This window comes from Lissotriton vulgaris, chromosome 1_1 (genome assembly GCF_964263255.1).
Source record: "Lissotriton vulgaris chromosome 1_1, aLisVul1.2, whole genome shotgun sequence".
In the NCBI taxonomy this organism is placed as follows: Eukaryota; Metazoa; Chordata; class Amphibia; order Caudata; family Salamandridae; genus Lissotriton; species Lissotriton vulgaris.
The window spans coordinates 393,664,782-393,687,156 of record NC_141685.1 but is presented as its reverse complement, the minus strand read 5'-3'; the positions used below and the strand labels follow the sequence as shown (position 1 = coordinate 393,687,156).

Below are 22,375 nucleotides of genomic sequence, written 5' to 3'. Positions count from 1 at the left end.
TTTCTCTTTTTTGGATGAGGACTCCCATGTTACAGATGTTCTACCTTGCTGCTCAAGTAGTTGTCATACCAATCAGGAGTCTACTCCTACTATAACTACTTGTTCAGATAACAGTTCCACCAGTCAAGATGTTACTGTTTCCTTACCAAAAAGAGTCACTAAGAAACCAAAGTGGTTGTCTGATTTTGTTGCTTTCATTACCGGAAAAATGTAATGTACAGTGTTTTTTTTTCTTTCTCATAAGGAGGGAAGGTGTGTTGTGTTGTACTGCACGGGTCAGCGCGAGTACATGCTGAGTGCGAGGCTTCGCTCGTGTATTTCTCCGCATGGACTCGCGCCGACTCGTGCTATTGTTTTTATTCAATCTGGTCTCGAGTGTTATTGTTATTCAATTGTGCATCACTCGAGGCACCCTCAGTTTGTTGTTGATGTACTGTTGGCTCTAACTGTGATAAGAGTCAGTTACCGGCTATCTTCCTGGAGACTGGAGTGTATGCAGGCGGTGCTTCATTTATACCAATAAACTTCTGTCAACTTCATTTACTTGTTGGTATTTACTCAACACTTTAGCAAGGGAGCGGGCCTTTAATGACTGTTAGAGCTCACTACAGAGGTCTCTATGGTTATTAGAACATTCCTCCCCTAAAGGGCAGAATGTTCTAATTTGTAAAACAAAGGTGTCATACAGCCCGAGGGGGTTCAACTCCCCTCGGCTTCCGTGAGGTCTTTGTTCACAGCCGTTACTGTGAACAAACATTAGAATGTTGATGCTCCGGGCTTCTACAAGCCTTCATAAGCCTGGAGTGCTCCATTGTCTTCAGTAAAGCGCTCACCATTCCAATGTTCTAATTCTGTTTTACATATTGTTAGGATCTTTATATATTTCCTCCATTGAGCTGGCAAACAAGTGAATCTGGCTTAGTGTTGGATTAATGTGAGTTGTTGAGATTGTTTTAGTAACTGCTGGCACTGCATGGTTCTGGAAAACATGCAGGTCTGTAGGGAGTTTTGTGTGACTGTTGTGTAATGCACAATATTATAACCTAACTTCACAGTAATACTTAAGTGGGCATCCCTTCCAGAGCTCCAACCACGAGGTCCCAACATCAGCGATCTGACATCTTCATGGGCTCCTTTCATATCTTTCCTCTACCTCTATTCATGTGACCAGGGTAGTGTGTAGAGTGTGCTATGTTCCTACAGTAAAAACACCCTGTACTGCATAGTGACCAGAAGGATCCCTCTCACATGGCGTATGGCATTATCCGTGAGCACATTTGAAATAGTGTTGAAAAACAAGGCAGTATCTGTGAGACCTGCACAAATATCATGTCTTCATTTGTACTTCACTGGAAACAAAACACTCCATTGTGGCGCTTGACTCTCAGAGGTAAGTGTTGCAGAGCAGTCTAAGGCTTACTCAAGGTAGGTGGTGTGGGCTAGTAATCGCCATTTACCAGTAGGCAGGAATAACACTCAATAACTGACTGTCCAGTCTGTACTTTGCTTCATAAAGGGAAGCGTACATTTACTAAACACACACTACTCAAAACTTTGCGCCAATTAGCAAATATCCATAAGCTGTGGGAATTACTTTGTGACATTGCATATTATTCCCACCCCTCCCACGGGGGGCGGTCTAGTACCATCACTCCAATGTATGCACATCATCTTGACCCCTAATGCAGTGGGTTGAACATAACCTGGAGTGAGGGCCTTGCCCGCTAGCACCATCCCAGTGGCGACCCACCCCATTATCTCAACAAGAATTTAAAATGGGCACACCTGCCCTGATGACACACAACCCTGACAGAGCATCTCATACTGACCATACAGTATACACCTATAATACTTAGTGGCTAACAGTCTTGGTTGTTTTTCACCTAACGCAGCAGCAACAATACATGTTCAAGCATCACTTAAAATGACAGTACTTATCATAGCTGATAACCATCAGAATGCATTCCAATAAAAGCCCCTACAAGGCATCACTGTCATAATCACAGGATTAGGCACATACAGCTAGACTCCCTAGTAGGAATGTCCAGCAACATAACCCCACTTTGCTTATGACTTCACATTACACATTACACATGCGACTTTCAGTCCCTCAGTAGAATTAACATTGGTAAATTCACTTCTCTTGCAATTGCACCTCGTCCCCTCCAGGGGATGCCCTTCTTCAGACATCCCCAGCTCAGCTCTTCATATCTTGGTGCAGTCCCTGACGCACCCCCAACTGAAGAACAAAAGTTCCAGCCACAGGATACTGTTGATGCACAGCTGAGCCCTTGAGGGTCTATTTCCACTGAGTCCCCAGAGACTTCGGGGGGGAGATTTTCGTCTTTGGGGAGACTGCGTTGCTCCTGCAGCTCCCCCTGCACCTTTTCACTCATGTGGCATTCACCCCGTCCTCTTGGAGTCACCTCATGCAGAGCACAAGCTGTGTTCCTTGCAGTCTGGGACTGCAAAGCATTATGGGGCGCTTTCTCTAGCCCCGTGAATAATAGAGCAGCAGCTCCCCCGCTGCTCGGGGAGAACCGCTCTGCCCTCATGGGTGGCCTCAAGCCGCTGCTGCTCTAGTTGGGGGCCCTATCCCACCCGGACCCCGTACTGCCAGGGCTCACGGCATTGCAGCTCGAGGAGCCCTCTCCCACCCCCACGCCCCCACCCCTGGAGTGTCCATTTTGGTCTGCTCTGGAGGGCAAACACAGAGGTTGCTTCTCCCTCGCTGGCTCATCCGGAAGTGCAACAGCACTCCCACGCACCTTCCTGCTGCTGTGGGGGAGTGCGGCGGCGGCACACCCCTCCTCCTCCACTACACGGGGGCCCAGAGTTGGAGATCCCGGGCCCCCCCATGCCATCTTCACAGGGAGCGTGACAGCGCTCCCCGACTTTCCCCTTCTCGTTGAGGATTGGATTAGGGTCCCGGCTTTTCTTCTCTGGTCAGGGGGGACATGCAACGGCATGCCCCCCTTCACTGCACCCTATCCACCGGTAAAATCCACATGCAGTCTCTTTCATCATGAATTCACTGTGGGTGAGTCCCAACTTATGAGGCTCTCCCACAGCAAAAGCTCAGCAATTAGGTGTTCAAAAAGTGAAAAATCCAGCCGACTCAGATGGTCAGAACCTCCTTCTAACAGTTAGAAACAGAATATATGGGCAACTGAGTTTTTAATGTGTGCTATAAATACCTATTTGGGGTTTTATAAAGCACTGCATGTCAACTTATGGTTACAATTTGAGAGGAGAATGTCTGAGTTGGATAGTGTGGGAGACTGTGTCCGATATCCTCCAGTCGTGATTGGCAGAAGGTTGAAATCCAGTCAAAACAGCTTGTAGTCTCTTAAAAAGCTCATAGGTGAATCAGATGAGCGGACACAGGAGCGTGGTTAGCATGTAGTGCGGTGTCCATTTCTGCGGGTACTCTGGTCCTGTACAAGGATGCTTCAGGCACGTCGAATACAAACCTCAATAAATGGTCTATGTTCTTTTATTACTAATATGAACATTTATCCTGATCTTATGTGCTAACACTCTGTGCACACTTACCTCAAACCCTCTTTTCTTAGAATTTGTTCAACATTATTACGTCAGTTAAAACAAGTTCATGATTTTGAAAATCAGGGGTTGTTGTTAATTACATTGGCGCTTCAGACTAATGAAAAATGGATTGGGGTGGCAGCTGGGAGTTGACTGCCTGAGAATTTCCATGATCGTTTTTCAAGAAAACTAGCAAAATATTTATTTTCTGCTCTTCAGGGAAAGTGGAAATATCCTTTAATGAAATCTCTACTAACCCTGCATACTAATTGCCAGCAAATTCTTGTTGCGTGTAGGTTAATATTGGAAGAAGTTAAAGAAAAAATGTGAATGGGGTGTCATGGAAAAAATAAATTTAGTTCTAGCAGTTGATTATTTATGTATATGGAAATTGGGACAATCCAAAAAAGATCTTTTCGATAAAGCGTGTGCTATTCATATGGAAATGAGGCCATGTACCAACATAATGGAATTGGCTTGCTGTGATGACAATTTCCCAAAAGATGCAGGATGCGAGCCCTTTGCTAAAGTGGTGGCGGCGGCGGATGCTGATAAATTTATGGATAAATCATATACAGACTGAGACATTTCATTGTGCCACTTCAATGGTGGAGAAAGAGCGAACAGTTGAGGTGATGCCATTGTGAGCTTGCCTGCTGGGCCTTTGTCGTCAGGAGTACCTAGACATGTTTTTTGTTGCCAGATGCATTTTTTCATGATGTGACTTGAGGTTTTGATTATCTATTTTTTAAATATTGGGCCTGCAGGTCCCAGCATGGAGTGTGCTGTTGGTGCTTTTGGCAATTCAGCATCACTGCTGTTAGAGTGAAAAGGCTTAAAAGTAGCCTTTTCGATCTAATAGCAGTACTTAATGTGGTTATGCAAATAACAGAAAAACAGTGGCATTTTTGTTATATATGTGAAAGCTTCTGGGCACAGCAGTTTATCAGGGACAATGCTATAATGGGTTTGGGTAGGTATTTGCTCTACTTCTCTTACAGTCCAGCAGTATTATGATTTTTCTTGATTTTTATTGTGGGGTCCTTTGTTTAGGTGGATTAAGATTCCCCAGACTTTGCCTACAGTAAAGTTAAGAATCACCCAACCCGTACTTCAGTGCAGTCGGATGTTCCGACCACATTGACCGGAATTTCAGGCTGTCTGGAATAGTTTTCGTAATGGGAGTTTTCTCTGCTGTCACTCTTTACCTTTGAGTGGCAGCAGATTAACAGACGAGCCACTGTTCAGAAGTTTCATTCCTATCATTTCCTGTTGCTGGAAGTTCTGCCACACAGAGTGGGCTGTCCAGCAGTTTATTTATTTTTATTTATTTTTTATTTGCAGAGTTTTATATAGCGCTGGCTAGACCCGGAGGTATCGGAGCGCTTTACATGAGGATCAATGGGTTACAGGTTCCGAGAATTACATCAGTTACATAAACAGATGCAGTTACAAGTATAGGCTTAGGATAAAAAACATGAATTACATAATAATATAAGATATTAGCGCATAGCATAGCCAAGGACATGCATCTTAAGGGGAAAGGATGGTATGGGGGAAAGGTAAACCAGGGGAGGGAATGCCGATAGAGTCAGGCAGGCCGGAGGGGGAAGTCCAACAGGGTGAGGAAAGCAGTCAGACTGAAAGACAGATAAAACCAAGAAGAACCATGAAAAACAATGTGCGATGTCCGGCTGAGTTGGTGACAGCCGAGGGGTGAAGCAGAGCCAGACTCCTCTATAGCTGCATAGGACAGCTCCACCGCGCAACGGCCAAGGGTACTCGGGCTCCGCCGGTCCTTCATCCTCCAGCTCTGAGCGAGTCCTCGGCTGCCCTCGATCTTCTCGCTGTGTCTCTTTTTCATGAAGGCTGTGGGCAGCGCCCAGTCGGGGAGAAGCCGGATGAGAGTATTAATGGTATGTGAATGCCGGGCATAGGCATGCTCACAGGCCTGAACGGCAGTGGAAAGTTGTTTTCTGTTGTCAAACATTTGGGAAATAAAAAGTTTGCTTTCATTGTTTTGTTGTTTATTTGCTTGATTACAATAAGTGTCCTTAGTGTTAATAGACAAAATGGCCTTCAAAACACCCTCGAGCCTCGCAAAAGCATAACTAAATTTATAGCACCAAACGAGAGAGTTAAAGCTCGTGGACATATTTATAATACCGAGTGTCGGTCACCACTGGGTAGTTAGAGTTAGGATTTTGTTTACATAGGAAATGCCTTTTTGTGGTGCTAATAATTTTATCGACATTCGACGAATATCCACTAAACTTTCCCAAAAAAGTGTTGCTTTTTGTCTATTTTGCTCACGGAAAGTTTCAGGGTGATCTGTCAAGCGGGGGCCGAGAAAAAAGCGGGATACCAAAATGCATTTTCTCATAGTAACTTTAGACACAGCTACAGCCCAAACCGCTAAACAGATGTACACTATTTGGTGTAAATCAGATCAGATTCTATGGAGCAATTAATGCTAAATAAAAAAACTGTTTATTTTACACTGCGGTGGATCATCGGACCCAACAAATCTCATTGAAAGACAGGATTGGCTTCCACCACATCAACCAAGAAGTGGTGGCAGCAATCTTGAGTCCTTACAAAAATGCAAAGAAAAAGACATAGGGGGTAAGGTAAGGATAGCCTGACCCCCAAGACCTGGTGGTGGGGTTCTAGAGGGACGCTGCCTCTTTTTTCCAGCGCTTAGGACTGACCAAAGGGAAGTGGATTGCAAGGAATGCGGAAGCCCAGACTCTAGATCCTGGGAAACAGAACAGTTTTCAGCTTCTTTCGAAATGCAAGTAAGTTAGGCTCTTGTCGGAGGGATGGAGGAAGGGCATTCCATAACTTAGCCGCATTATACGAAAAAAGACGGCCCCCTGTGCGGGCCCTATTAATCCTGGGAATTGCTAATAGATTTTGCTGATTGGAACGAAGGTTCCTAGATGGTTTATAAGGCCTAATCATATGTCATCCAGGATGGGGGGACCTCTCTCACAGAGTGTTTTGTGGACTGTACAGAGGGTCTTGAAGTGAACCCGCTCCCTTACCGGAAGCCAATGCAGAACACTCAACGCGGGCCTAGCTGAGGAGCGATAGCTATCACCCCTAAGTAGCCTCGCTGCAGAGTTCTGGGCAACCTGAAGTTGCCAAATAACCGAGACAGGGGCTCCTAGATAAAGCGCGTTCCCATAGTCTAGCCTCTGGTCTGGAACCCCACCTGGGGCCAAAATCGTTTATTATTTTTCCCCCACACATTTTTGCTGAAGATCCACGCATCCATGGTGAAATTAGAAAAAAAAGCACGAGCTCCTGCCTGTTTCCATAAAAAAAAAACACTGGCTTATATGTTAGTGGGAGGGAGGCGCGTGGCCCTCCTCCCCAAGCCACCAAGAGGTTGTAGTCTGTTGGGCCCGTCCCCTGGGGCCAACATCTTATTAAAGGGGGGCTGCGCAGGCCCCCCTCCCTGAGCCTAAAAATGTCCCAGGATTCCACCCTCATGGCTATAAAACAAATTAAGAAGAGGGGGCGCTTTCATTCCCCTCCCAGATCCTGAAGAGGCCCCAGGGACCCCATCCCTGGGTGCCACAAAAAAACAGATGGGAAGGAGGGATTTGCGCCGCCCCCCCAATCCCGCTCCCGACCCATTGCATCTCCCCGGAAACCCAATCCCCTGGAGCTGTCTCAGGGACAGTGTCTCGGGGTCCCCGATCCCCGAGACACTGTATGTTCCGTTTCTGCGCTTGCGTGCAGTTGCTGAAACTCATGGCAAGGAAAAACACAGACATTTAATGATTATAGCGGTAAATTAGGGTCAAAAGCTGGGAGTACAAGATGGGACTGAAGTTTACTGATGTGAGTAAGAGAGTGAGGGGCAAGCGTCGAGTGTGGGGCTCACATAAAGCCTCTTATGTCAGGTAAAACAGCACGTTCTCACTGATAGATATTTTAAGTCTCTGGCACTATGTTAAACGGCAGGGATTCTATACATTAATATTATTCTTTTTAAGTGGTAAGACAAAAACTGCAGTTGATGAGCAGGGTTGGATTGGGATTAAAAATCGGCCTGGGCAAGATAAAATACGTGGCCCACCTTTACATATTGCCTTTGCAAAACGCTGCTTCGGCGAACTTTTATTAAAAAAACGGGGGTGGAGGGTAAAAAAATGCTCGGACTAGCTTGCACTGGTGAAACACACCTGAATACAAGCGAGGCCACTTTTGCTCCGGCCACCTGCCCCGCTCAATATGCATATGTAACTGGGCTGGCCCCAGCGAGAGAAAGGGAGTGACACCTCTGCCCTTTAATAAAAGGGAGGTAATTGAGGCCACTCAGGCACCCAATGGGCTGCTGGTGGCATCGGAACAACACGCAGAAACCGGCCATCTCCCCCCAGACTGCTAAATAAAAAGTAACCCACTGCTGGAACTGGACACCGGCCCCTCGGGTATTCCCCGAGTGCCCGTGTTACCAATCTAACGCTGTTGATGAGCAATACTACCTGGCATATAAGATCTTGGGAGGGGTTTTTGCATAACGAGATCTTGAAAGGGGTTTTTGCTTAACAAGATCCTGGAAGGGTTTTTTGCATAACATAAGATCTTGGAAGGGGTTTTTGGAAGGGGGTTTTGCTTAACATAAGATCTTGGAAGGGGTTTTTGCATAACATTAGATCCTGGACGGGGTTTTTGCATAACATTAGATCCTGGACGGGGTTTTTGCATAACATAAGATCTTGGAATGAGTTTTTGCATACATAAGCTCTTGGGAGGGTTTTTTGTATAACATAAGATCCTGGAAGGGGTTTTTGCATAACATAAGATCTTGGAAGGGGTTTTTGCATAACATAAGAGCTTGGAAGGGGTTTTTGCGTAACATAAGATCTTGGAAGGGGTTTTTGCAATAACAGTTTCCCAACTCTATTTCAAATCTGAAGAGCAGTGGGTATTGGATTGTTACCTGTGACATTCCATATTGCTTGAAATAAGTAAGAAATAAATATATTAGTTATTTTACTCTCTGAGTAAGCGGTGAGTGCAGTTTAAAGTAAGTGTGGGATAACACATAATTGCTTCCGATAGCACATGTTGAGTTGGACAAGAGGACATTGTGTGAGTTTGGGAATGTGGCATCTGAAAGGTAAACCAAAGAATCCGAAGTTGTGAGTCTTGCAGTAAAACCTTTGCACTTTTGGTGAGTGCAGTTTAAAGTAAGTGTGGGATAACACATAATTGCTTCCGATAGCACATGTTGAGTTGGACAAGAGGACATTGTGTGAGTTTGGGAATGTGGCATCTGAAAGGTAAACCAAAGAATCCGAAGTTGTGAGTCTTGCAGTAAAACCTTTGCACTTTTGAAGTAAAATAATGTGTAAAGAGTGTGGGGCCAACACTTTTAAGATTGTCCCAAAGGAAACTGTTCTATGGACATTATAAACAGATTTTATTTATTTATTTATTTATTTATTTTTACAATTTATACAGCGCGAACAAATGCCCATAGGCGTCTCGGCGCTAGATACTGTGCGTGAAGTTCCCAGAGACTAAGTCGGCAGCTATTCTTGACCAAACAGCCAGGTCTTTATTTTTCTGCGAAATTGCATCAAGGACGGGCTTTCTCTGATGGCTGCTGGCAGAGAATTCCACAATCTGGGAGCAGCCACCAAGAAGCGTCTATCGCCCCAAGTGACTGTTTTGGTTCGTGGTATCAGCAAAAGTTTGAAGTTATTGGATTGGAGCGATCTTGTGGATGAGTGGAACCTAAGGTGGGATTTCAGGAAATGCGGGCCATGGTTGTGCAGTGCTTTGTATACTACGCAAAGCGTTTTGAACTTAATCCTACTCCGGATCTTGAGCCAATGGAGGTCCCTTATGGTCTCGGAGATTGGCATAAACTTCGGGGTTCCAGACAGGAGACTGGCTGCAGCGTTCTGGATTGTCTGCATTTTGTTGGTCACTCTGGCTTTGGCATTAATAAATGAGCCATTGCAGTAGTCGAGGGAGGACAACACTAGGGAGACTTACCTGCTGCAATTGGTAAGAACGGCATAATTTTCTTAATCAGCCTGAGTTTATGGTGTGCAGTGGCTGCTATTTTGTTTGCATGGGCCATAAAATTCAGGTTCTCGTCAAAAGTCACTCGAAGATTTCTGACAGTAGGGACTGGTGTAGGGGGTGCTCCATACGTAGGGGGCCACCAGGTAGTAGACCAACTGGGTGAGAGATGTCCGAAAATGACCACCTACATTTTTTCAGAATTTAGTTTTAGGCAGTTGGAGGCCATACACTCTCCAATCGCCCGCATGCCCCCTTGAAAATGTTCTGCTACCTTTTCTCCATCCCCATTAATGGCCAGTTCAAGCTGCGTGTCATCTGCATATGAGGTAAGGCTCATCCCATGGGCCTTGATGACAGAGGCCAGGTCCGACACATAGATATTAAATAGTGTCGGACTTAGGGATGAGCCTTGGGGTACCCCACACGGCAGTGACAGCTTGTCTGATTGGAAATGCCCCAATGTGACCACCTGCGTTCTCCCGGCCAAGAAGGATGAGAGCAAGTTTTTTGCCATGTGGCGAATGCCCATCTTTCCGACACGGTCGACCAGGATCTTGTGGTCGACCGTGTCGAAGGCTGCGGATAGATCGAGCAATACCAGTATCACTGTTCCTCCCTGGTCCCGGATCACTCTTATATCCTCTGTTGCTTTGATTAGGGCAGTCTCCGTACCATGGTACTTGCGGAAGCCAAATTGGGTGTTGTCCAGTAATTGGTGCTTCTCTATAAACTCTGAAAGTTGTGTATTCATAGCCTTCTCACCTACCTTGGCTAAAAAAGGTAGGCTAGCTATGGGGCGGTAGTTTTTTAGTTGCTCCTTGTCCAAGTTGGCTTTCTTCAGGAGAGGTTTAACCAGTGTATTCTTCAGTGAGTCCGGGTATATCCCAGTTCTGAACATTGCATTACAGATTGAGGCTATGTCAGGGGCTAGACAATCCATAACCGGACGGATGACCTTGAGAGGACAGGGGTCTAATGCTAAACCTGATTTAATGGTAGCAGTGATGTCCTTAATTTGTGTTTCTCCAAGGTCTGTAAACTGGAGCAGTTTGGTATCTTGAGTCCAGCTGTCAGACATGGGTGAGTTGATTACCGTTTTAACGGAGAATGCTTGGTATATATAGTTCACCTTGGTGAAAAAGAAATTGGCCAATGAGTCACAGAAGACTTGGGATAGTGGCGGAGCGAAGTCCGGCGTGTTTCCCGCTAAGATCTTGGTGATCTCGTACCGTTTTTTACTGGAGTTTTTAGCGTTATCGATCTGTTCTGTGAAAAACTTTTTCTTGGTTTCGACAATGAGGGCTTTATACTGCCCAAGTGCTTCCTTGTAGCTAGCCTTACTTTCTGAGCTGTAGGATCTGCACCAATGCCTTTCCCTATTTCTGCAATGCTGTTTCTTTTTGCGCAGTTCCTCTGTGAACCACGGGGCCAATGGCATTGTTCTATTTCTCGAAGGCTGTTTAGTCGGGGCTAAGGAGTCAGTAGCAGTGCCCAGCCACTCCTGAAATTGACGTGTGGCAGTGTTGGGGTCAGTGGACAGACAAGGCCGGGTCCTATCCAGTAGAGCAGTTAGCTCCGTCTGATCAATGTCATTCCACACCTTAAAAGCTTCTGGTTTCCATACGGGTTCTCGTCTAGTTCTATTCGTTTTGACTGATATTCTTATTAGAATGGCATAGTGAACAGTCCAAGGCATTGGTAAGGTATCTGTTATTTTTATGCCCTCCATATTGGAAAAGATGCCATCTAGAGTATGGCCGGCCTTGTGGGTGGGGGTGGTGACCAGTTGCCGAAGACTCAAGGTGTCCATATCTGATATCAAGGTACGGGTGTCATTGTCAGAGGAATTCTCAAGATGGAAGTTCATATCACCCATAACTGTGAATGAGTCTTCCATCGCCAAAGCTTCTAGTATTGAGCCTAGGTTGGCTAGGAAACCAGTACGTGCGCCTGGGGGTCGATATAAGAGCATTCCTTTGAAATGAAACGACTGAGTGAGTTTAAGATCAAATTGGAGGGCTTCACAAGAGGACAGACTCACCACCTGTGGCACGGAGTGAGAGTGACTGACCAGTCTGCTGGGACCTGGTGCTGTATTGAACTGCAGAGCCCTGCCCCCACCCCCAGCACCCCTCCCTGAATCCCCCTCCCCCAACACCCCTCAACCTACCCGCCCCCACCTCCCTACCTTAGTAGTCTTCCATGCTTTAAAAGCCTTGTCACCATGCAGAGAATGTCCCTATCTCGCAGACTTTAACAGAAGCAGTAAGCTAGTAGTGCCCACATTTTCATCAAATATAGTTTACGGGTGTGATGAACCTTCAACTTACCCAAAAAGGTCCGTGGAGCTTTAGTTCGTCCATGGCTTGTAAACCGACCAGAGATTAGAGCCTCCTCTGATGCGTGTTTTAGGTTGTATGACACAATCTTAGCACATACAACCGTCTACTGACGGAGAAAACTAAAAGATTTAGAAAATATAACCGTGCAAGAACAAATATGTTATGTACGACAGGTGCTTGTCTTGGATAAGTAAGTTGTAGCATATTTTCCAATTTCAACCTCACATCCTACAAAAAAAATAGTGACCAGTACACACATTAGATTGAGTGGTTTGTGTTTGGAAAACATCCTTTACAACGTAACTGGTACAACGCGGTACTGTTAGGGCGCAGCTTTAAGAACGAAAGTCGTTACAACGACTTTCGCTGGAGGGCGCTCTAAGATAGGGGATAGTTTAATTTACTATCCAACACCTTCCCTACTATCCACGGGACTGGTGTTGGAATAGTAAATTAAACTACTCACTATCAGCGCCCCCCCAACGCAAGTTGTTGTAACGACTTGCGTTGTTAAAACTGCGTCGTAAAGGGACGCGTTGTAACGGTACGCGTTGTACAGTCATACATCCTTTGTGTTTCACACCACTCGCTACGGTGTAGGGAAGTTTTCTTTTGTAGGAGCTTTTCTTCAAAAGAAACACTACTCACTATCTTCACTGTTAATATCAATTTATGTAGACTTGCCAATCTGTTTTCCTTTTTAGATGCACTGTCCTGTGGCAGGGCTTCCGGTGTTTTGGGGAATTACAAGGGAACTTCTGGTTGGCCAGCTTGCGTTGTCATGCAGTGGATCATCGGTGCTTTCTCTGCTCCAGGGCTGATGTTCTAGTGGGGTAATTTGTGTAGAGCGTCTTCTATCATTGATGTCCTCGCAGTGCTATTGTGGTCCGGCAGCTTCGACAAAGTTCCAGGTTTGGACCATCGCAAACTGGAGTCTGGTTCAGCTTGTGGTCATGTGTCATGGGTACAGCACTCTGGGTATATCCCGGGTCGATTCCTCCATTGCCTCAAGTAAGGCTGAGATTCAATAATGGTCTCTTCTACCGACATATCCATTCTAAAGTCATTGATCACTGTGGGTTCGTACATCGATGATGCATCATTCAGTGACTTACCAGACAGCCGCAAGTTCTCCATACTTGGGGCTGAACCCAGGATTCTTGATGGTGTGACTGCTAGCCAGGTTGTCTTCCGGGTCAAACGTCGGACCTCCTTAAGCAATAGGTCTCACGCACGGCCATCTTGTTTCTGAGGCGCTGCAGTGTGTCTAGCCTCTCTCTCATCAATCTTCCTCATCCCTCCCTCCACCTAAGCGCCAGGACCTTGGTTTAACCTCAGCGCTCACAATGCCAGCTATTGCTGCTCTGATGTATTGGGTAATGGAAAAAGTCCAGTTTCCTAGACAGGTCTTGAATGTGCTTTCTGCCCCTGCCACCAGCCTTTCTTGTTTGCTTCTTATGTATTCAAAGTGGGTCATTTGTTCAGAGCCTGAGTTGGAACTTAAAAATTCATAGGCTATGTCTGGTGTGATTTGGAATGCTCTGAAAGAGTCAGACACTCAGTTGTGCCTCTCTTACTGATTCTCGGTTTGTGCAGCTCTGGCTGTCATGTTGCTTGTTTTTCAGCTGCGCGTGGGCTATGGTGACATTTTCAAACGGGCCTCTGGGGATAAACTCATGTAGAATTTTGTTAATTATATTACAATTACATTTCTAAGAAACTATACATGCAATATGTATGTCATTTGTTTTGACTGCTGGTTCCCACAAGCATTGGCAAACACAAATGGACAAGGATATTTTATGGCTAAAAATGGTTCTTCACTGCTTTGTAACTGTGTCTAGTTGCGCTGATTGGTAGTGGGTGAATTTTACCGATTCGGTAATTGCCATTCATTCCTAAGGGCCTGGAGGCCCATAGAAATGAATATCAATTACCGAATCGGTAAATACCGATTCAGTAAAATAGGGAAAGAGTCAAGGGTGGCAGGGTGTCACTTTGACAACCTGTTGTACCCCTGAATATTGCTTGTGTGCACATGTTGCACACATATATGCCCTAAGGGCCTGTATGTTTGTCACATGGCACAGGTGTAAATGCACAGATTTGCATTTACAGAGGAATTCCTTATTTACCATTAACTAATTGTTGGTGGTAAAAAACGAATCCTTAAAGCAAAAAAGCACTCTTTAAAGTGCTTCCTACATCTCATTTACCGATTCGGTAAATACCGAATCGGTAAATGATGATTCGGTAAATACCGAATCGGTAAATACCTATTTGTTAATGAACGAATAGGTAAATATACCACCTACATCTGAAAAGGCTATTACTGGTCAGTAACGGCCGATTTCGGCCGTTACCGACCGGTAATAGCCTTCCTACATCTGGCCCTTAATCTCCCCATGCCCATGGACAGTGCCTGGATACCCACACGGGTGATAAGCGGCACTATATAAATCTGCAAACTTTAACTTTAAAAAATAGCACCATAATCATTTTGTTAGTACAAGCACTATGCAGGAGTGAGCACCAGTGTCAAGCATGTCCACCGAATACAAAGAATTACCATTACTACAATTCTACATATTCAGATTGGACCACTCAATCAGGAATCCTTAATGCATGCTCATATTTTACCGTCATTCCAACTGCTTGTTTAGAGTTGCCTCATTATCACATGATCATCATTTTGGCATGACTCTGCACTGATTATTGCTGGTTTCAGCCTTACACGTACTTGTCTTGAGCATCATCAGAGATTTTCACCACTACTTAGAAGACTTAACACCTTAAGTGCTGCGCCCGTTCTGCGGCCGACGGCACCACTACCTCGGGAGTGCTGCCATCGGCCATTGGACGTTCCAACTGCGCCTGCGCAATGGAACATTCAGCACTGCAGCTGGACGTTCCATAGCCGTTAAGGTGTTAACTACACTGGCACATTTCTGTTGTAACTCACTAATCCTAGTGCATGCTTTTATTTGCACTGCCATTCCCCAGTGATCCGTTGTGCATGTTGAGACTGATGCTGCAATATTCCACCAAGTGGCGTAGGAAGGGGGGTGCGGTGGCCCGCCCCGCATGTCGTCACTGAGCGAGGTGAGAAAATGGCAAAAATATGTGTTTTGAACAAATATTTTTGCCATTCTGTCAAGCCGGGGGTGACCAGTGTCATCACTGAGGGAGGGGGGTGACAAAATGACAAAAATATCTGTTTTAAACAGATATTTTTGCCATTTTGTTAAGCCAGGGGTGACAAGTGTCATCACTGAGGGGGGTGACAAAATAAAAAAATATGTGTTTTAAACACATATTTTTGCCATTTTGTCAAGCTGGGAATGACTAGAAATGTTCCGCACCGGTTACCACCTGACCTTTCTACGCCACTGATTCCACTTACAAACATATCCTGCTGGGGCATTGATTGCATTTTGTATTGCAAGTATATGTCAGGAGAATGTAAAAAAAAAAAAACATTCTTCTGCCAATCGTGATATCTACATGCTAGCATTAAAAAATAAAATATGACAAAAGAACATAACAGTGCAGACGCTGCCTAGCAGGCATGTGTGTTTTGAAGAGACCTAGAAAATCTTTTTACTTTAAGAAGCACCCCATATGAAAATATAATGGTTATTGACTTTGAATTACAGTAACATGAATAAATAGATTAAGCATACAGTGATGACTATTTATTTATTTATAGTATTTGTAAAGCACTCTGCAACCCTACGGGCATCCTGGCGCTGTAAGAATATAGCTGAAACGATGTGCATCATGGGTAGAAAGGGTGGTCATTTGATTCTGGGCAGTTAGACTTTAGGGAAGAGCCTTGTTTTTACCTTTTTTCGAAAGGCCATCAGTTCATCTGTTTTCCTGATGGCAATAGGTAGTCTATTCCACAGATGGGCTGCCGCTATGCTGAAGGCTCTGCCACCATAAGTGGCTTTCCTTATCCTGGGTATACTGATGAGGTTAGTAGAGGAGGATCGAAGAGTCCGAGTGGGTTCATACCATTTGAATTTGTTTTGAAGTGGTCGGGGGCCCATCCCATGCACTGCCTTAAAGACAGTGCATAGGGATTTGAAGAGGATCCTCTGGTGTACAGGCCAGTGTAATTCAGCCAGTGCAAGAGTAATGGAGGATCTTCGCCCTCGGGAAAGTGTTATAAAACAATACTGGAAAGAAACAAGCACTGGTGAAGTAAAGTATTGGCCACCAACCTAGCACTGATATGCACTTCCTTTTAGATGGATGTGAATAATTGATCATCAAGGAAAAGGGTGCCACTCCCCCTGCTTGAGAGTCACTGGCTGAAGATGGCTGATCTATAGCTCCATGTTGTACGTTGTGGTCAGCTGAAACAGAATGTAAAGGACACTTGAACAGATAAATAGATGAAGAGAGCTACACAAACCCCATCTATGCATGAGTGTATGCCTCTGTATACACATGGCCCATGTATGCATGCATGTATCTATTTTTATTTATTATTTTGTTCTTACATGTCATTGAAGTGTGTGTGTATATGTATGTACATATATATATATATATATATATATATATATATGTATATATGTGTGTGTGTATATATATATATATATATATATATATATGCAAAAAAAGAAGCAGAGAACTCTGGGCAATTCTCAAGTTTAGGTGGAAAGCAGTTCCTGTATTGAGCACTCTCAACACCAGCGTCACTCTAAATCTACTCACCTCAAATGTCTGCTTTTCTAGCAAAATTTTTAAGCATAGGATTAGCACAGTGCCAAGTAAGTCTTTATGCCCACGATTGCTATACGGAAAGAAAGTCATGTTTCATGAGTTTTGCTCAGAATGTGATTTTTTTTTTCCAGCAATCTAAGAAATCTTTTCACTCTTCTGAGTGTTGTGGTGTCCTAGGGCATTTAGGAAGATGTATATGGACTGGTAGCATTTCTTTCATTACTGTGGACAATCATTAGTGTCTAGCGCTGGACCGCATGTTATGAATGTAGATAAACTCAGATTTGCCCTGTGAAAATTCCTCCCTCATGAGTGTTCATGTGTGACAAATGGAGTATTTCTTTGCTCTATTCACTCCAGTTTTTTGGTGTGGTGCGTAGATTGCATTGGATGAGACATTGCATTAGACTCAATATTTTTTGTCCACTCGACAACATGCAAGAAGTCACTTTGAGTTCACTTGTTCCTTAAGGGACCACAGTCACCTGAGGCACTCCGCTTTGAGCTCACAGGGTGTGTGTGGGATTAATGTTTGCGCTACTCACTGCACTGAAACCTGCCTCATATTAGACAGGGATAATAGACCCATTCAACCCGCTAGATATTAGATTATAAATCCTTTCATGTGCTGGTGCTTGATGTTAGATGGAAGCTGCCATCTTGGAATGGTTATTGCTCGAGTGACGGATGCACGCTTGTCGGGCTGATGCTACAATGTCTCCATTAAGTTTTCATAAACTCCATTTCATATTGTGAAACAGCGATTGAAGAAGCTTCGTTGTTTTTTATATCCATGTGTTTGGCTATATTAGCAGAGTTAGTATATTCTCTTTGTACACTAACAAATGGACTCAAGAAAAATGTGGAAAAAGACGCTAAAATGTATCATGTCATGATTAGATGGTGGGTCAGCTGCCCTACGCAAGAGAATCACAGAGCCGAGCACAGTGAATAATCTTCTGTTTTATCCTGTTCCTTGGTATCAGTCCACCTTTTCTCCTCTACAGGCACCTGAAGGAGACATCGAAGCACTGCATGCATGTACAGACAATATCCCAATGAAAGAACATCATGTCCTGACGCCTGTTAACAGTGGAATTGGTTAATTTTAGCCCTACTAAATAAAGGGGTAAAAATACCGTGAGACGGTGCTGCGCATAATGAGGTGATGTTGCTAAAGAGACAGATATGCCAACTTTCGAATTGAGGAACCAGGTTTGGGCTCATCAGTTAATCTCTCCGTGCCTTATAAAAAAAAATCTGACCTTGTGTAATGTAATCTGGTGGTAAGCACTCTAATGCCTGTGAGACAAGTGCACACTGTATAAAACCGCAAAAAAAATACCTCAATAGGCAGCAAGTAATATGCATGTGGGGACTGGTCCCTATTTTGCTGTTCAAACCACTTGTATAATCCTTGAGTTGGTATAAGCTATATACAGAAGTGAGTCTGCAAAGAAAATGATCAATTGCGGATTCAGATCTGTGCCTGAGACCATACTGATATCAATCCTCTTTTGCTCACTAACCTACAAGTTGTGAGTTGCTTCGTGTCTGTATGTGTCGCTCATGACCACATCTTAAAATGTGTTCACAAATGGAACCCGACTTGAGCTCCAGTCTGCTAAACATGTATGGACAATGAGATATGGGTTCACTAATACAGACTTACCTCCCGCTGCTGAGGGCTGAACTAATTGTTAACGGCTCTGAACCAGAGTAATGGGCCAGAGCTTCAGGCAAGGGTCTATAACGAGGTGAGGGCCTTAAACAACCGGGGTAGCCCACGGCCATTAGAACATTCCACCAAATGACGATAGGATATTCTAAATTGAAAAGAGAGAAACAGAAAAGCAAACATTGGAATGTTCGAGAAGAAGGCTTATTCCAGCCATCTTTAGCCCTGAGCAACTTCAACGTCTTCAATAGAGCTCCCAACATTTAAAGCTCGAATGATTGATAACTCTCATTTGGCATTTTATTCTCTTTGTGTTTACTGTGTAGATGAGAGCGAGGCAGACTCGCGGCTTCAGTTGCAGACGAATAAAGCAACTGCTGAGACTTATCACTGGTAGGAGAATAGCATCATGACATAGAACAGTTCACTGGGGAGCAGGCATTTCATTCCAACATCAACCCACCTACTATGTCACAATCATGTGGGACTCACATAAAGGTGTATGTCATTGTTTAGAGTTTGGTGGTCGTTGGCAAAGGTGGAATTGCTAGTGCCTCAAGTTTAAGTGACGGATTGCTAGCCTGTCTTAAATGCAAAGCTTTTAAGAAAATGACATTGTAAGACTTAGGGGTTTATTTATCGTGTATACATTCTTTGAATTATACATCAAGTGGTACCCTGTTGAAGAGTCCACTCCTAATGTTTTTGTGGTTTCACAGCTGCTTCCTAACTGTAGAATCACACAAAGCAGACAGTGTAGTGCAACATGTGGTCCTTGCTTGAATACCTTTCTGACTTTACAGAACTATAGATCGTGGTGCATGTGAGTGTAATAGAAATGTAAATGCAGTGTGTCCGACCTTAGACTTGTTGGGTGATTGTGTGTCCCACTTATTGCTTATTTCTATTCTCCAGATCTCTCTTTATGTAAATTTGGAGCATGACTTTAACTGAACAAAACAGTAGCTACTTTATTACGCTGGGGGAGTGATCTAAATGCCACGCCTGCTTCAGTGGCACCATGGCACCTTTTTGCTTTCTCGGCACAAATGTCTTGTTTCCATATGGTTGTAAGAAAGAGGTGGTTGGAATTCAGTCTGAAACACTTAATATTGAATTAATTGGCCTTCATCTACTCTAGATGGCGAGTTTGTATGTGTGGGATCTATGGCCCCGATAGAGGGCCTTTAACATAAACTGGAGTGAAAAAAGTATACCTAAAAAAAAAAATATTAAGAAGAATGGACTGTCTATAGCATGTGACCTTTCTGCCCATCTATTTAATGTCAGGAAAACCTGCCACAAAGGGACTCCAACGAGTGAGTAAACAACATATTGGCTTTGCATTTTCTACAACTTTATTTGTTCCTGTGCACTCTAGAGCTGGGACTTCCAGAGTTAGAACATGTTGGTCTATGCAGTGCAAAGAGACACATTAACTGGGTGGTCATGGGCATTGTGCAGCGACTGCCCTTTTGTACTCCTCTTTGCATGTTGCAGTAGATCTTTTCTCGGTGTTGGGGAAAGAACAGGGCGAGATAAAAGGAAAATTAGTTTCTAGTCCAGCGGACTCCTGGAGCGGCTGATCCTGCCACATCCTTCCATGGTCTGAGCACATTCTGGCCCGAAGCGCTGGCGCACCGCGGAGCGGTGGAGAACGTTCATTTGAAGGCCCAACACCTCCCTGCCTGTCTGGTTTCATTAGCTCCGCACTCCATTGGCTGGTAATGAAATTGGGCGCTTGCTCAGGCTCGTCAATTTTTACCACACAGTAGCGGGGATGCGGTGTGGTACCGTTCCATGGGTGGAGCTGCTGCCCGCAGCCCGACATTTAACCCGATGGTGGAGGTTGTAATCCCAAAGCAGCAGCACACAGGGTAGCTCTTTAGATGTAGTATTTGAGACACATGCTCTACCTCACTAATGAGAAAATGCTGTGCCTTCGCTTTCCACAATCTGCTTAGAGTGTCCTGGGGTGAAATGAGAATCGGTGAAGAAGCAGCACTGAGGACCGGTAATTCGCCATGTAATTGCAAATGCAGAGACTTATTTATTTAGAACTCGTGGAAATCGCTGAACATGCCTCCTTGCGGCCACTACGCTGCGCTGAAAGGGAGAGTAAGGAGCCGAAAAGGGCATAGTTAGAGGAGGTGGAGATTAAATGAATGCGGGGTGAAGCTCCCATTCGGTGTGACTCTGCCGCTGCTCTTGTAGACGTAAAAGAACTGAAGGACTCCCTATTGAGTTCCGTACCCCACCCCACACCCTCCAGACAGGAAACAACCTTTACATCACAGTCATTACATCGCTCTATCTTTACATAGCAGTCATTACATCACAACATCCTTTACATCGCATGACAGTACAACGCATGTCACTACAAAGCATGTCACTACAAAGCATGTCACTACAAAGCATGTCACTACAAAGCATGTCACTTCAAAGCATGTCACTACAAAACATGTCACTACAAAGCATGTCATTACAATGCATGTCACTACAACGCAGGCATTACATCGCAATTCATTACAGCGCATAGTACCCTTACACTATCCGACACTTACCCTACTGTTACACTCACTGGAGTTATAATAGTCATTTCTACCCCTACACTATCCAATACTTACCCTACTGTTGCACGCACTGGAGTTAGAATAGTAATTATTACCCCTATACTATCCAACACTTACCCTACTGTTGCACCCCCTGGAGTTAGAATAGTAATTATTACCCCTATACTATCCAACACTTACCTTAAATGCAATGTAATGGTACGCATTGTAATGGTATGCATTGTAAAGGTATAATGCGATGTAATGGAATGCTATGTAAAAGAATGCGTTGTAAAGGATGTTGCGATGTAAAAACTGCGTTGTAAAGGCAAGCATTGTAAATGTATATGTTGTAACATCATATATTGCCCCCCAGACCAGCCCATGATCTTCTTTAACAGTCTTTCTGATGAGGCTAGAGCATTGCTCTGTCTCTGGACCTCTTCTGACCCCGAAGCACACGCTGTGTGACGCTGGCCAGAACCCTCACTCATACGCAGGCCGCAAACTCCTCTCTCTCCCACCAGCTGCTCACCCCTTACTTGTATCAACACTAAAATTATCTTTGAAATAAATCTAAATTTGTTTCCTCTGGATTGTTTGATTGGCCAGATATCTACCAGTGTGTAGTCCGAATCTTGTCATTTATTTCACCCTGCTGCTCTTACACGCCAAAGATGAGGTTCCCATAGAACTTAATGGTGAGGGTTGGTCAAGATACACTTGAATGCAGGGGTGCTCCGCTTAACAGCAATACAGGCAGAGTTAGCGAGGAGTCAGATTTATTGTGGTGTCTGGCCTCTCCCCTTGAGGGCATTTGACCCTCTCCTCTTGAGGGAAATGATTGTCTGCTCTGCAGCACCTTTTCTCTCTCCTATGAGAGTCCAACTGAACCCCATAGATTTCTTTGAGCACCTGAAACATGCCCTCTTCAGATACGCCATCGGAAACAGGTTTGCCAGGGTAGGATACACTTTTCCACTTCCAAGACTGTGTATAAACCAGGCCTGCTTTTCAAAAAGCCACTAGCCATGACCACATACATCCCCTCCCTCACCATGGCCCTCATACTGAGGACCTAGCGCCTAGTTCACTATGCCAGTGGAGTCCAGATTCTAGGAATTTTATCATGTCTTAATCATCAACTTACCAACTCAGACGTGAACTACACCTGGTTTTATAAAGAATCCGAGGCAGCGTGCTCGCATTGAAACGTACACAGAAGTAAATACGAACACTGTTGTGATGGGCGTTTAGGCCTTTAACCGATTTACCCTCCTGCTTCCCTGCGGTGTGTGCTCTGCACTTGAAAGCACTTTTATTTCAAAATAGTGGACAGACAGAGAGCAGCAGACCACGCCATCACTCTAGGAAATATGCCCCAACCTCTGACGTCCGCAGGCCTCTCTTTATCTTAGTCTACAACAAATGCACAGATCAGAACTTCTTCTTATCAAGTAAAACAAAACCAG

General features: G+C 44.5%; 1 protein-coding gene across 1 annotated transcript in view; it reads left to right on the top strand.

Annotated features, from left to right (window-relative positions):
- LRP8 (LDL receptor related protein 8) overlaps positions 1-22,375 on the top strand; it is a 1,071,653-nt gene that overhangs the window by 31,682 nt on the left and 1,017,596 nt on the right. The gene's annotated exons all lie outside the window — the stretch shown is intronic.